The 13,337-nt window shown below is 46.9% G+C and overlaps 1 protein-coding gene across 2 annotated transcripts in view; it reads right to left on the bottom strand.

Moving 5' to 3' along the window:
- Nucleotides 1-9,113, bottom strand: part of Ncoa2 (nuclear receptor coactivator 2) — a 228,607-nt gene extending 219,494 nt beyond the window's left edge. For both annotated transcript variants that reach the window (XM_040741429.1, XM_040741430.1), the window contains exon 1: nt 8,981-9,113. The gene's annotated coding sequence lies outside the window, so the exon portion shown is untranslated. The remainder of the gene's footprint in view (nt 1-8,980) is intronic.
- Nucleotides 9,114-13,337: the final 4,224 nt, after the last annotated feature.

The following is a 13,337-nucleotide window of genomic DNA, read 5'->3' as shown; positions in this document are numbered from 1 at the left end:
CACTCAGTGCCCCTACTGCTGCACAATGCTGGCCAACGAACAACTAATTTCTAACCAATCAGTTAATAATTGTTGCAGCTAGGCATCACATTCTTAACAGAGAGCTAACTATCTCACTAAGTGTGGTAAACAGGTTAGATCTACCTACTGAAAAGGGACACTACCTGCCATGCTCATTCACAGGAAATTCTTAGGACAGTCATAGACTCCCCCATCACCTTGACTCTGCATTTACCTCTGCCAGTCTCTGATTTTACCTGGGGAGGAAGAGAGGGAAGAGATGGGGGGGGGGTGCAGAGCCAATCCCTGGTGCAAACAGAGAGAGGCTGTGCTGTCATTTCTCATGTCACTTCCACTGCAAGGTAGTAAGCAGTGGCTGGTGGCTGCATCTCTCGGCTTCCTCCTCTACACACAGCTCCTCTCCACACAGGTTACTTGGTGCCACATAGGCGGCAGGGACAGGCATGAGGATCCTCTAGAGCAGGCAAGTCCCCCTGTGTCTCCATTAATACCCAGGCCAAGACTCCAACCTGAGGACATGCCACTGTGTTAAATCTGCAGAAATTCTCATTCTAGATTTTAGTGGATTTCTACATTCCTTACTTAGGAACCTAACCGAATACATGTGAACCAATTTCCTTCTCCCCTCTCAACAATAACCAATCAAAAGTGACTGTGTTAAAGGAACAGTACAGTTATAAAGAATTCTAATTATTTATAGATGCGTTAGGATTTTACATATAACATGGATCTAGTGCTTAGCACACTGGAGGACCTGGGCTTGATATACAGCACCACAAAAACATATGAATACAATACCACATACACATATCTTAATACATTAAAAGGTATCATTAAAAAATTTGTTCCTTAGGCTAAAAAGATGGCTCAGTGAGTGGTTAAAAACATTGCTGCTCTTTCAGAATTCCCTGGGTTCGATTCCCAGCACCCATACAGCAGCTCATGACCATCTAGAGCTCCAGTCCTAGAGGATCCAATGCCTTCTTCTGGCTTCTGTGGGCACTAGACATGCACATGGTACATGGACAAACATGCAGGCAAACACTGAAACACAAAATAAAAACACTTCTTAAAAAATATTAACTCATATAACTGTCTAAATTCTCCACTTGGATATACTCTTAAGACAGCCTAGAAATGAGTAAGTAATGATGAAGGACCCTTGAAAATACACCATTACACTGGGGAGGGAGCAGCAGGTGCTCCCGAGCTAGAACCCAGAACACTTGGCAAGCCGTTCTGCACTGAACAACACCCTCAGACCCACATAATTCAATACATACATACATACTTATTTTTCTTTTCTTTTTTTGGTTTTTGACACAGCCATCTCTCTACATAGTCCTGGCTATCTGGAACTCACTATGCAGGCTAGGCTGGTCTTAATAAGAGATCCCTTGTTCCACCATGCACACCCAGCACAGTTCAATATTTTAACTCACATTTTCAAAGTAACTCAAAGTTCTTTATCTTTAAGCGTATTAACAACGGAATTAGAAATTTTAAGATAAATATTAACAACAGAATTAGAAATTTTAAGATAAATATTAAAGTTCTTACAAAAGCAACTGTGACACAAAGGCAGAGGAAGTCTGTTCATGATGACCCGTGAGCAGATTACATAAGCAAGATGGAGCTTGCTGGAAGAACCCACCCTCATTCAGCTGTGGCCTGAAAATGGCAGAGGGCAGTTAGCAGCAGCAAGTTCTAGAACTCACACTATCCAAGTGAAGCCTTTGGGGTCTGGGATAGCATTTCATATGGATATAAGCGACTATCAGAAAAACCCATGCATTGCATTTCCATGTGACAACAGGCCCTGGGTCCTGGCAGCTGGAACATTACAAGCAGCGCGCGCAGATCCTGGCAGAGCACAGGAGAGTTTCCTGAGAGTGCGCCTGCTCCCTGCAAACAATTGAGCAGACAGAAGAATTCCACAAATAGCATAGCAGAAGTCAGATGACTGAATATATTAGCAGCCTTCTTTTGGGTCTATGGTATCTCAACACAGTCATCGGTGCTACATAGAGAACACAACACTCACCAAAAGGCATCACACAATCTGTGCTCCACAGTTAAATGTGCAACATTAAATCTATTTTGAAGAAATAAGACACCAAGTATCTACATCAACTCCTTATCTTTTCCAAACCAATATCCCTGACACTGACTGTTCCCTCAATTCATTTTCTACCTATCCCCCACAAATGAGTTTTCCATCTAGAGAACAGACAACAGGAATATGCTTTCACAAAATAAATGGACTGATGTCTTAACAGGGCTCTGAGTATGAGCCTTGCAGCCAACAGGAATCCCAACTAAGAAGACCCAAAGCAAGAGCTGCCTGGGTTCCCATGCACTTCAGTAGCTTGACTGCGTGACCCTGGAAGCTATCTGACAGCTGTGTATCCATCTCCTTCCTGAGTGGAGAGAGGGATGCTCCAACTGTGAACTGCTTTCCTGCACCCAAGTAAGAAAGGAGCCCATCGACAGACACCTCACTCCAAAGCTGTTTCAACAAACATTAGTAAGCACCATCATTTTTTCCTACTTGTTGACATTTAAGAGACAAGAAGGTCTTGAAATTTCCAGAATGGTTGAGGTACAGGCTAGGCATGACTTACAGGTCCATGACCTCTCTGTCCAAGGTCAGGTTCTTGAACCCACCACATCTGCAGAACTTCTACTATTCATATCTATTTCTTCATATTATAGCTTACAACTAGATAAGGGTCCCATAGACATTTTCTGTGCACTAGATTCCTAATGGGAAGCCCTCGTCACACTCCCCCTTGACCTCCACCCTCCTGTATCACAAGGATAACAACTTCTATTTATATGTTTCTGGCCAAATCAAAAGAATGAAATACTCATCGAAAGGCCTAGGAAGTGGAGAGTACTATGCCAGCCATGCTCTAGCTATAAAAACTGTAGTCCCAGCCGGGCATTGGTGGCGCACGCCTTTAATCCCAGCACTTGGGAGGCAGAGGCAGGCGGATCTCTGTGAGTTCGAGGCCAGCCTGGTCAGGACAGTCTCCAAAACAATACAGAGAAACCCTGTCTCGAAAAACCAAAAAAAAAAAAAACTGTAGTCCCGTCAAGGGAATATTTAAACAATCTGGGGGTGATATGCGAGCATATGTATGTATGTGTGCATATGTACATGTGTGCCTGGGAAGGCCAGAGCTCAACACTGGGTGTCTTCCACTTCGCTGGCCATCTCACTTTGGCAAGTCTCTGCTCCCAAGCACTAAGATTACAGATGCAACATGGCCAGGCTTATACATGGATACTAGAAATCCAAACTCAGATCCTCAACCTCACAGTGTAAAAACATTACTGACTGAGCCATCCTCAAACCCCACAACTTTCTTATTCTAAACATAATCCTGTTCTTAGGAAAGAATACATGATCCCAAATCAAAGCAGAATGGGCTAGGTAATACATACTTGAAATCACATATACATACAAAACAAAAGACTGATAAGCCAAATCACGTTGAAATGAAGGCAAGTGTTTTCTTCTCTACCACAAGGATGCAAAGGAAAGAAAGAGGAAGGTGACCATCACCCAGTTTATGGTCCCTCTTCAGTCGCTGACTCTAACTCCCAGCTTTTACTATCAAATACACTGTCAAGGTCAGAACAGACAAGTTTCCACCAAATGTCGATGTGAACCAATGAATGAAACAATGGCTAAAGGGGTGGGGGGGGATACAGAGAGACCTACATACAAAGCCCCAAATAAGGATTCTGCTGAACATGGGGACCAGAACAGAGCACAATTCTCTGGCTTGAGGCATAAATTCCATCACAATTAACAGTTAATTTTCCTTCTGTCAACTGCCACCTAAATGAAGAATTGTAGTTAGTACATTTAACTAGTTGTTAGCAACATCTACCTATTTACAGCCTCCTCCTGATTACTGACACTAGTCCAAACACCTCCAAAGTAGCTAAGAAAGCAATACCATAGGGTCCTATGCTCACTTACATTTGCTAGATATTTCCAACCAGGGAACCAAATGAACACTGTCCTAAAATAAATCCTATTATATCACCATAGTCACTGAAGCCAGAAATGTTGTGAAGGATCGACAAAAGTTGGTGAACACAGAGAAATCTGCTCTAGAAGCCAAGTCTTGAGCTCTACCTGCAGACCAACTAGCCAGTCTTACTTCTAGCGACATTCATTTACCTTTAAGATGCCTACTCCTTTTTATTATCATTTTTGCGACACTAGGAAAATTATATAGACTTCTAAAACAGCCACAGAAGTCATATTGTCACCTCTATCCAAAAAGTGGCATCTAGAACCCATAAAGTGCATGTTTTCCTCATGCTGTCTGAATTATGGGTCTGGGACACTGAACTGTACTTTGCAGCTTTTCCAGACCGCACTCTTTAAGAGGCTTTAGAGAGTGGTGTGACAATGATGTCCCTTCTCTCCTTTGCAAATCCTAAGCCCTTCAAGATGCAGAAAACAAAAAAAGAAATAAGCGCATAAACACTAAGAGCATCTTTTCCAGATGGGACACCGGGAGGGGATAAAAAGGTGAAAAACTAATGTTTTGTTTTGTTTTCCATTCCAGGGCTTTTGCTATTGCTATGTAAATAAGTATCATTTCACTAGCAGAAAGTCCCTGATTTGCTCTGATTTCATGATGACCAACAAGCCAAGGCAGTAGTAGTAGTTTAGTCCCTTACTCCCTTCTATTTTCATTTAAAAATCAATATAGTAGCTGGGCAGTGGTGGCGCATGCCTTTAGTTTCAGCAGAGGCAGGTAGATCTCTGTGACTTCAAAGCCAGCCTGGTCTACAGAGCAAGTTCCAGGACAGTAAGGGCTTCTACACAGAGAAACCCTGTCTTAAAAAAACAAAAAACAAAACAAAACAAAAAAATCAATATAGTAGTCAGATGGTGGTAGTGGCAGCACACGCCTTTAATTCCAACACTCAAGAGGCAGAGGCAATTGGAGCTGGAGTTTGAGGCCAGCCTGGTCTACAGAGCGAATTCCAGAACAGCCAGAACTACACAGAGAAATCCTATCTAGATAAAAGTGATAATTATTATTACTACAATAATAATAATAAATCAAGATAGCAGGTCTAGAAAGATGGCTCAGCAGTTAAGAGCATTGCCTGCTCTTCCAGAAGACCAGGGTATAGTTCCCAGCATCCACATGCAACTCATAACCATCTCTAACTCTACTTCTGAGAGATTCACCACCCTCTTCTGACCTCTTTGAGTACCAGGCACATGCACGGTACACAGGCATACATGCAGGCAAAACAATAATACACATAAAATAAAAAAATTTTTTTTGGTTTTTTGCAGACAGGGTTTCTCTGTATTGTTCTGGAGGCTATCGGTCCAGCCCGGCCTCGAAGTCACAGAGATCCGCCTGCCTCTGCCTCCGGAGTGCTGGGATTAAAGGCGTGCGCCACCACCGCCCGGCAAAAATATTTTTTAAAAAATTAGCAAGATGCATCAATCCTTTATACAATCCCAAGACCTCCTTTTCTATTTCCAGTAAAAGGTCTCTCACACTAAAAGTCATCTCAATTATATTTAACCAATGAAGGGTTAAATTTTTTTAAAAAATTATTAGGTCTCCAAAAGCACTAAACTCACATCAATGGCTGCTGAGCTGTCTTGAAGCCTGGGCCTCTGTACCCTGACATCTAAAGTCAAAGAAAACCTCTCTTTTAAGAGGGAAATTCCCAGGAGGAAGAAGGCTCAGCTCCCGAATGTGGCACACAATGGAATCACCGCTGACAATGCACATCTTTTTCTAGATGTCTCCATATGCTTGAGAGATTTTTGCCCTAGCCAGGCATTAGGGGACTTGCCACTCTCTGCCACCAAGAATCTAAGCACATTTTCAAGAGAAGGAAGCAAAATAATAGGTTGCTTTTAAGAATTCAGGAAAGAGAAAAGGGAATGCATCAGAGTGGCCCTCTGTAACCAAATTAACTAATGGTGGGAGTGTCTGAATGCTGCTCGATTCTGAACATTAATTTACAATACTCCCTACTTCTGTCAGTCGAAATAAATGCTTGTTTTATCTTTGGCTTGACTCATTTATCACCAAAATAACACTTCAAAGGCTACAGCAAAATGCAATTTATTTCTACAAGAATGCTCAAAATTACACTGGCCTGGGAATCTACCCACTATAAATTTGAAAGTCACATTTTATTGACTACTGTTTCCCTTACAGTTCAGTCTCTCTCAAATTCTTTCTTAGTAACCCAATAGTAATAAAAAACCGGAGAACCCAGTATTAAAACATAAGTAAGCACCATGCCCATAAAATATTTTATAAATCCCAAAATAAATTCATGGGTGATGGATTCCGAAAATGACTGGATTCTTAGTTTAACTCCACTCATTCTTTGAACTCCCAAAGATACTGCAGATTCCAGTTAGAAGAAGTAACGCTGCTGCAGCCTTCGTGGTGGACTAACCTCACCAACAAAGAACAGGAGAGCATGCACACAGAGAAAGCCCGGCTGCAGCTGCTGTCTTTTTAACAGACCTCAATTCCCGCTGAGCAACCTGGGATCCTCCCAGGGAACCCCACCCCATCCCCCACCCCACCCCAGTTCCCGAATCGCAAGGAGGAGTCAAGAAAGTCACTTCTCTGGACCCAAACAGTTAAAACAATCAAAGCTAGCTCTTGACCTTTTACACATCAGAAGTAGCCACACGCTGTGAAATTCGTCTGTGTTTAAGGAAAGTAAAAATTGTTAACAATCTTTTGTATGGAAGTAACCTGGAAAGCTATACTTTATACCCCACCCTCATTTTTTTTTCTGCAGACAAAAATTGTTTGGCTAGTTTTGCGCTTTAAATACCCATGCTTAGTGTCCGTGACGCTTTGGTTCATAACTTCATTTTGTTTACCCAAAAGCAAGAGAAAAAAATACGCAAGCATAAACGGCAACTTTGTAAAACGTCACACCCTGACCAAACACAAAACTTAAGACAACACTTTGGGAATTGGTGGTCTGTTTAAACAAGGACCAGTGAAGCCATTCTAAACAAGGATGCATTAGCACTTCTAATAATCACCTGACATGAGGCCACCCCGCGCCTTCACTCTCAGGATGCCCCTTCAATTTCATCGTCCCGAAGCAGAGCAGAAGCCTAGTGAAACTAACGCAGAGCTTCAAAGATCCCTAGCGCGCACACCTGGCGCTGAGGTCCAGAACGCGGTCACTACCAACATATGCCATTTTAAAACCGGGCCTCGCAGTTACTGCCACATCCTGAAGTGGCTTTTAGACTTTGTCATGTCTAAAACAACGCCTCTCGCGGCACCAAAGAAAAGCAGTATCTTCGCGCACCTCTGCAGGTCTCCCCAGGTCACAGATTCTGTGAGTGACACTATTCCACTAGCCGAGGTGCGGGCGACCAAGGGACGCGCCAGAGTGGATGGCTCGCGGCGTCTCCATGACTCCCCCGCCCCGCGTGCAACTCAACCCTAACTGGTCGAGAGAAACCCCGCCCCCTTCCTGCCTCTGGCTCCCGCCATTGGCTTACCGATAGCCGGCAGGTCAGTTCCCGCCGTCTATTGGCTCACTGCCCCATCAGTCAGACACAGCAAGATTCGGGTCGGTGGGAGGGGAAGGAGTCGGAGGAGGTGGAGTGGGAGTGGGATTAGAGGACGAGGTGGCGGAGGAGGGTGCTCGGGCTCCGGCTCCGGTTTGGGAAAGTTTCCCCTGCCAGTGACAGGCTCTCTAAGGCGCGAGGCCCAACGCCGCTCGCTGCGAGTGAGGGGCTCGGGTCCCCAATTCCCGCCCCTCGGTCCGCAGGCCCCGGAAGCCACTTGGGGGAGGGGGAAGGGAGGGACCATGGAAGCAGGGACCGAGCCACCCCCGAGCGCGGCCGCGGCGCCTCCAGGGCTCCCCCGAGGGGCGGGGTGCGGGCACTCCGGCCCGCGGCGCCGACCCTGGCCGCCTCCCCCGGGAACCTGCAGGGGCCCGGAGAGGAGGGTCCCCGGCCCAGGGCGTGACCCGGGCGCGCCGGCCGCCAGGACCCCTCCCGCTTCCAGCGGGGGGCCCCCCGAGGGCCTGTCCCTGCAGGGGCCGCAGGAGGGGGACGAAAAGGGGGCGCTGGCGAGCCAACCCGGAACCTCCGGGCCCGCGGCCCGCCTCCCGCCCCCGGCCGCGGCCCCAGCGCGCCTCCGGCACACATGCCCGCACCCAGAAAGTTAAGTCAGGGGCGAGCCCGGCGCGGCGCCGCCACCGCCCGACCCCGGCTCCCCACCCCCACCGCGGCCCGGCCTGCGCGGCCCGAGCGCTGCCGCCCCGAAGCCACCCAGGCCCGCGGCCCCCAGACGCCCGAGTCCCCGCCGCCGCCCCTGCCAGCCGCGTCACCTTCACACACCCCCGGCACTTCCCGGGTCCTGCCTCCCCTCGCCCGGCTCCCACCCGTGCAGCCGCCGCCGCACGCCTCCCGGGAAGAAAGCGCCGGCCGTGGCTGCGCCCGCCGGCCTGAGCTTCCCCCGCCAGCCCGGGTGCCGCCTCCCGGGGCTCCGCCGCGCAGCCCCGAGGGGGCCAGAGCCGGGGCCCGCGACCGACCGCTGCCTCCCGGCCTGGTGCTCACCTCTCTCGGTCGGCGCCGCGGGCTGCAGCCTCCGCCCGCCTCGCGCTCCGGGGCTCGTCTCCCGAGCTCTCTCGCCTGGCGCCCGAGCGCCTCCTTTCTCTCCCGGGGACTCCGCGTCTTCCCGCCCTCCCCACCCCCCCAAGAGCCGAGTCCCCGGCTCGGCCGCGCCTCGAGGATGCGCGTCGCGGGCTCCGCACGCCCGGGCAGCGGTGCCCGCACACAACAACAGCCTGCCCGGCCGGCGCGCGGCTCCGCCGAGCTGCGCGCACCAAGGGCAGCGGCCCGGGTGGGGACGCGGCACCCCCCGCCCCGCCGCCCGCGGGCCCCAAGGGGAGGCGCAGTTACCAGTGGGGCCGTCACGCCGTCAGGTGCCGGCTGCCGTCGGCGCTGACCTTCGCTGCCGCCGCGGGAGCCCAGGCTGCGGCCGCCATGTTCCCGTGTTAATAACTGCTGGTTGTTTATTTCAATGGAGATCCTCCCCCAGCTCCCTCCTCCTCCTCCTCCTCCTCCCCCTCCTCCTCCTCCTCCTCCTTCGCGGCTCCGCACTTGCCGAGAGAGACACAGACCGCGCGAGCTCGCGAGCAGGGGAGGGGGCTCGGGCACCGGGCTGGCCCGCCCTCCGCCTCCCGGCCGCGGCCGCCTCCGAGCGAGCGCTGTCACCGCGCAGGAGACGGGGCGGAAACTTGCGTCCCGCGCCCCCGAGCGTGGGCCCGCGCGTACCGGGGCTACCCCAGCCGCGGGGTCCTCAGCATCTCCCCAACTGGCAAGACTTCAGAGCCCCGAGAGTTGGACAAGATGGGTGGCTGTTGTCTAGGGACCGTGACCTATGAGTAACTGCAAGTGAAGGGAGAGTCAACACAGGACTCCATGCGAGGGCAAAGGGCAGTGCCCAAAAAGAAAGCTAGCTATGGGGACAGGCCCGGGCTGGGGAGTGGAGGCCGAGGGACCGCCGCGCCGCGGACGGCGGACAAGATACTGCGAGAAAGGTCGTGGAGAACCTAGTGCCAGGGTAGCCCCCGAGAGGAGACTCCTGTGCGCGCTCAGGCTGGGCCCCGTTGCCAACAGCCTGCACCCCTCGTGCGCACCTCGGACCAGCTCCGTACCCAGCCGCTGCTCTGGAAGGCACCCCTCAACCACCACGTCCCCTCGGTTCCTTCGAGGATACGCCTCCCCAGTGGCCGTCCCTAATGTCTCTGGAGGGGTGGAGGGGCGTGACCGCAGGAGGTGAACTTACAGGGGTGCCACCCTGCGATTGCTTGACAAAGCAAAGGCTGCACCCGATTTAGAAAAACCGGGGGAAGCGTCCTCGGCAAGCCGCGAGACAACAAAAGTTTTGTTTTGTTTTTTAATTGGAGAATCCATTTTCTAAGCCTCAATGGATATTGGGATTGAGGAGATGTGGAGTATTACCGCAGAGAATTTCCTTTACATGTAGTTTGGGTTTTAACTCTTTGGGAAAGCAACTTCTTTTTCCCATTTAGATATAATTACTTGAAAGAAATGAGCAACATTTGTTTGCTTAACGGAAGTTATCAAAATATGACAGGAGCACGTTTCCTTATTTTAACTCTTATGAAAGGTCACTTGTCACAGACAATAATAAGTGTTTATTGAACAGTAACGACTTGGCACTGCGTTAAGTGATTCACACACACTCCAATTTTAATCCTCAGACCTTACAAAGTAATTGCAATTTTTATACTTCACAAAACATTGACGCCTAAAGAGCTGTTTTTTATAGAATCACAATAAGCAAGGTGGCAAAGATTTGAGCCCAAATTCATTAATTGCAAAACACGTACTTTTTAATTGTGTTTTCAACCTCCAATTTATTAGGACAAAGGAAAAGAAAAGTATATGCCTACTCAGCTATAGCTAGAAAATATTTGGAAAGCTGTGACAAATGTTAGCATTGAGGAGTGTAATCAGGAGGAGGTCTGCAATGGGATACTTCCACTTTTTATTTTAGGGCTATGTCTAGTGCTTGGGATGTTTGTTTTGACCACATGTTAACAGTAAATTATAAAGATGTTTTTGTTTGTTTTTCGAGACAGGGTTTCTCTGTAGCTTTGGAGGCTGTCCTGGCACTCACTCTGTAGACCAGGCTGGCCTTGAATTTACAGAGATCTGCCTGCCTCTGCCTGGTATTAAAGGCGTGCTGGGATTAAAAGGGTGCGCCACCAATGCCCGGCAAGATTTTAGAAAATTAGCTAAAATAACTAAATTATGTTCCCTGAAGACTCTAAAGCCTTCACCGGCTTGGGAACAGAACCAGGAAATGGAGGGATGGGTTGTCCTTATGATCTGTCTTCCTCTACGCTTAGCCCATAATATTCTTGCAGTAAGGGTGTGATCATCCGAGGACTGTCCCCATTGCCAGACTTAGGTTTCTTCTCCTGTCCCGAGTTAAGAGTTTAAAAAGACTCTTCATGATTTCTATTCCTCCCCCTTTTTTTGGCAATAGTCCAGAGTCCTTCAGTGCTCAGTGGCAACAGAATTAACACTTTAAAAAAACTACTGGCAATGTCTGTGCAAACAAACGGCTCCCTACTACTTCATTGCTGTATTACTCGATACAACTTCTTACTTCCTGCTCAAGACTGGTGCTAAAAAGTAAAACCAAAAAAGAAAAATCTTACAGTAGCATAATGAGTTCCATGTCCAGCTGTTACTAAGTTACTCCAGTTGAACCTGGAGAAATCATGTAACTTTTGCTTTCTGAAATAGTGTCTGGACTTCACACCAATGTTGTAGCTAATGTATTTGTTTTGCTTTTATATTTTTACATTTTTATTCTTAGAAGCAGCCTTATTATCCATACATCTTCACTTTGAGCTGCCTTGAGTAACAATCTTTCTTCTGTATCAACACATACTGAACAATGATTTCTGGGTTGCAAAAGACTATTTACTTTTGTATCTGTCTACTAAGGCTTTGTGCGGGAGTTCAATACACACAAGTATTACAATGTTCTGTTTGTACAACACATAGTACATAGCCTTGTTTATGCATTTACCTTTTTCATTCACTAGACTGTAAGCTGGGACCCAGGATACTGCACCAGCCCATGTGAACCCCTCCAGTGACAGTTGAAACCACATAGATTACCAAGTTCTATACACGGTTTTTCTTTATGTAGATACTTATGATAAAGTGTATATATTAGGCACAGTAAGATGTTAACTAATACAATAAAACAATGATACCTATGTTATATATAATCATTGTTATATAAATTCTTGTAGGCTCTCATACAGATTTTTCTGTAATTTCATCATTTGGTTTGAAGGGAACATAGATTTTCTTGATAGCCAACAAGACTTGTGTATGGGTAGAATACATTGTGGGGATAGGAATGAATGAATATGGTTCAAAGTGGAACAAAGACGTTGTGAAATTTCATCTGATAGAATGACAATGTAAAAGCTGTGAATTATGTTTTATGAGATTTTTTTCACTTAATGTTTTCAGATCATACTTGACTATAGATTAGTGAAGCTATAGAAAAATGCAATGGAACTACTGTATCTGTTCCACTCCCCATGTCTTTGTACATTAATTTGCTAATGCCTGAATCATAAAACATTCTTATAAAAAAATGTTTTCCGCCAGGCATTGGTGGCTCATGCCTTTAATCCCAGCACTCAGGAGGCAGAGGAAGGCAGATCTCTGTGAATCTGAGACCAGCCTAGTTTACAAGAGCTAGTTCAGGACAGCCTCCAAAGCCACAGAGAAACTATGGCTAGGAATAACAAAAAGAAAACAAAGGAAAGAATGTTTTTGAAGAATTATAGATTTCTGAGACCTCAAAAGTAATTATTTGTTCGAGTTAACTACAATCAAGTAGACATGATGGCACATATTTATAATTCCAGCACTAGGGAGGTAGAGACACCAGGATGAGTTCAAAGCCATTTTTAGCTATTTGGCAAGTTTGAGGCCAAACTGGGCTACACATGGCCCTTTCTCAACAAAAAATAAAAATTTAAAAGCTAGCTATAATTATTGGTGAATCATCACTGTGACAATGTAAAGTGAAAAGGTCAAAAAGGCAGTAAATAATTTGACTTAATGATAAAAAGGAAGAGAGAAGCAGAGACACAGGAAGCATGTATATTATTGAGAGAACAACCCAAGAAGGAAAAAACTTAGTGTGCCATAAAAAGGAAGGAAGTCACTGAAATTTAGTAGAAACAGAAAGTTGACAGGCCATGGATGGATGAACCAAGGAAAGACTCCCCTTCTCCCCCAATATAGCAGCAAAATCACAAATGCAATGTAAGCCAGAAAGTAAGTAAAATATAGATATCGATATAGATATGGTAAATTATCCATTTAATGATTCGCTAAAAAAATCAGTAGTATAAAACAAGCATTTCTTTTTTTTTTTTTTTTTTTTTAGGTATGGATACTGTTTGTTATTGGAAAAGGGACAGGCATATGCCGCACACATGTTTGGAAGTCAAGGAGCACTTCTGGAAGTTGGTGCTCTCCTTAGACCACATGATCCTAGGGATTGAGTTCAAATTACAGGCATGATAGCAAGAACATTTACCCACTGGGCCATCTTGCTGGTCCTATTATTTAGATTTTTTTTTCTTGATGGGTATGACACGCATGCACGTATTTATGTTTACACGGGTGAGGGTGAACACATGCATGGGAAACCCCAAGTTTGACTTCAGTTTTGCTAAATTGCTCG

The sequence above is a fragment of the Mesocricetus auratus genome, unplaced genomic scaffold, assembly GCF_017639785.1.
Source record: "Mesocricetus auratus isolate SY011 unplaced genomic scaffold, BCM_Maur_2.0 Super-Scaffold_6730, whole genome shotgun sequence".
NCBI lineage: Eukaryota > Metazoa > Chordata > Mammalia > Rodentia > Cricetidae > Mesocricetus > Mesocricetus auratus.
The sequence above is the reverse complement of the archived record's forward strand: the minus strand, read 5'-3'. Positions and strand labels throughout refer to the sequence as shown.